We start from the raw sequence: 3,322 nt of genomic DNA on the forward strand, positions 1-3,322 counted from the left end.
GCCTCGCCGCACTACCGCGCTTCCGACTCTCCCAGGCCGCACCGCGCGGCGCCAGCCGCCGGGCCACGTGCGCGCAGACCCGGCGCCGCTAGGGCTGGGGGAGGGGGGGACGCCCACGCCCTGACGCCTCCCAGCGCGGGCCCGCGAGCTCGGAGGACGGAAAGGGTCTACCCGGATTACCGCGATCGCCCCCAAACAAGCACGTGCTCCACTGCAGTCACCACGGCGGCCTGGGTCAAGCTATAAACTGATTGGGGGTTCCGGGCCCCCTACTTGTGCTGGCGAGTGGTCTCGCCCAACATGGCAGCCACTCCCTTCCTTCTCCCGTCGGGCGCTGCGGGAAAGGACCAAACTATTAGTGACGCGACAGGGGGGGAGCAGACATCATTCCTGGCTGCCGCATTGCATGAAAACCTAATTTAACTGAAAATTTCATATTGGGGGAAAAATTGGATTCCAACAAACTGGTGTGGTTGTGATAGCTTAGCCTTTTTCTAACGTTTATCTGGCATGACTAAACTCCCCCTTTCACTTCTCGGTTTTTAGACTCGTCTACTGACTGGGCAAAAGAATGGACGATTCCAAAATAGAAAAGGAATTCCTGGAGAGCCAGAGATGACCGCCACTACTAGACACGCAACTGCCTGCGTCATACAAAACTTAGTGTGTTGCTTAAAGCACTTACGCCCTAGCCCACCGCAGCGGACGTCATTCCACCTCCCCCCATTCTGATGGTTATCGTGGTTCGGCCCGTAGAAGCCACCGCCCTCCGAGCGGGAGCCAGCGCGGGTCACGTGGGCTGGAGGCGGGCTCGTGTGGGTCACGTGGAAGGGGCGGGGCGGGGCCGGAGCCGGCGCTGGGCGGGGCCGCAGGGCCCGGTGAGGTTGAGCCGGGCTGGCTGGGCTTGGCTCAGGTGGTGAAGGCTATTCTGTATGTGTATCTTGTGTTTTGGTTTCTGCCAGGCTCCAGGGCAGCTGCTAAAATGCGAATTAATTTGAATTGTGGAAATACCCTAAAAAGAGCCGAGTGGCTGCTGGACAAGGATGAGGCCCGGGGTAGGGCGATTTAGGGAGTTGAGGTTTAATGGGAACAGAGTTTCGGTTTGGGAAATAAGAGAATGTTCTGGAGGTGGACGGCATTGTGAATGTGCTTAATACCACTGAGCTGCACACTAAAAAATGGCTAAAATAGTAAATTTAATGTTATGTGTATTATACCCCAGATGAATGGGAAGAAAATCCACAGTTCTTCAGTTGCCTAATAAATTTCAATCTTCCCTGTCTTTCTTTCAGCTGTGTTATTTTCTGCAGGTTGTTTAACCTGTCTGCCTCGCTTTCCCCATCTAAAAATAAAGGAAAACGCATTTTATATGGGTGGGCTGTGGACCATCTCCATAAAGGCAAACTAATTTAAACTAGAGTTCTAGCAACCTCCCTGGTGGTGCAGGGATTAAAGTCTCAGCGCTATCTAGCTATCACCAGTCACTGTGGCATGAGTTTACTACTCCCCAACCAGGGAGCTACTCACATGGCACAGCAGACCTCTCCTGTCTCACCCACTGCTCCCCTCAGCAGTGTATTTTAGTCAATCCGCCTATTCTGCGCCCCACTCTGTCTCTGGTGAATCCTCTCACCCTCCAGCACCTCTGGCCTACATCCCAGTCTTTTATGCATAAATAAATAAAAAGTAAATATTGAAAAAAAACAAAAACAAAATTATCCTTCTAATTTCTAGTTTCATAGACCATTGGGCTCTGCCAGCCTTTTTCTTCTAGAAAGTGCTAAGGGTGACAAATCACTGAACTAGAAGGAAATATTCACAGGAAAGCTCGAAAGCAGCTGACCTTAATTTGGCAGCCAGATGCTTCTTAGACAGGGACCAGTCCTGTTGTTGTAGAGCAACCCCGATACAAAACGGGGTGCCTGACTGTGGGTCCTCACCCGCGCTTAAAAGGACTTATCAATGCTCTACTGCAGGCACACGTGAAAGGTTAATAAAAGGTTTATTTACAAAGGGAAGGGGAAATGAGGAAATGTACAGCTCTGGGAGAAAAGTGGGAGACAAAGTTTTAAATGAGTCCTACCCAATCCGCCGATCAGGAATCCCAAAATGGCGCTCTCAGAGTTGGCCGCCAGCCAGGAGCGGTGAAGCCAGGACGCCAGCGATCGCGAGCCAGAGAGCCCAAGGCCCACGTGTTTGGTTTTTTATATCCAACCTGGCTGCCCAACTCCACCCTCAGGTCCCAGCCACCCTCCCTTGGTGGTGATGGGATTTGTCTTTCCCAGAGTCTTGATGGCTTTAGTCTGGAGTGGGGGTGGAGTCCACAAAGCCTGTATGGGGTTAACTCAGGACATCACTTCCCCCTAACAATTCCCCCCTTTCACTTTTTGCCACCATTTCCATGGTGATGAAGATCAAACATATGGATGGTGGGGGTGGAGTCCACAAAGCCTGTATGGGGTTAACTCAGGACATCACTTCCCCCTAACACTGTGGCATGCTTGTGTTACAGAGTGGCCACCCATTTCTGTTGCACAGGGAAGGACTTATATCCTTTAACATAGTTTGATTATGCTGATGATGCAAAATATATATATATATATATTCTAAAACTATATCTCTGTTCTACAGAGGCACCAAGACCATCAGTAGTTCAGTCACTCTCAGAAATCTAAGAAGCCCTAAATTGATGTTTAAACTAGGAGAAGTTCTGTGTTGGGGATATAGCCTGAATCAAGTATATGATATGTGCTATTTTGGGATTACAGTGCAACAGGGAAAAGTTCATGGATCATAGTATCACAGAAGCAAGGGTAAAAAAGTGCGTTTTTTGATAGGGTCATAAATTTTTTGACACTCCTTTTAAAAGAAGCCAACCCTTTTTCCCTTTAAGTGTGCAGAAATGACATTATGTGACTTCCAAGTCTAGGTCCTAAAAATGTTAAGCTTCCACCTTGTTCTAGCTACCCGCACCTTTTCTTTCCCATCTTTGCTTTCCCTCTATTTCTCACTCACTCTCTCCTTTCCCCACATCACCAGCACTGAAAGAAGCTGTCATGTCATGAGGACTTTCAAACAGTCTGTGGAGGGGCCCCACTGTGGAGGGACTTAGTACCCAGTCAGCCTCAGTGGCAGTTGCCAAACTCATGGACAGAAACAGATCCCTCAGTCCCAGACAAGACTTCAAATGGGGCCTCCCTGGTGGCTCAGGTGGTTGAGTGCCCCACTGTGGTGAAGCTGTCCGCAGCCTCTGCAGCGCTGGTTCAATCCCGGCCGGCCTGAGAGGGTCCCACATGGCGCAGCAGACCTCTCCTGTCTCGCC

This window comes from Talpa occidentalis, unplaced genomic scaffold (genome assembly GCF_014898055.3).
Source record: "Talpa occidentalis isolate TD23 unplaced genomic scaffold, MPIMG_talOcc4v2.1 talOcc4.12, whole genome shotgun sequence".
Lineage (NCBI taxonomy): Eukaryota > Metazoa > Chordata > Mammalia > Eulipotyphla > Talpidae > Talpa > Talpa occidentalis.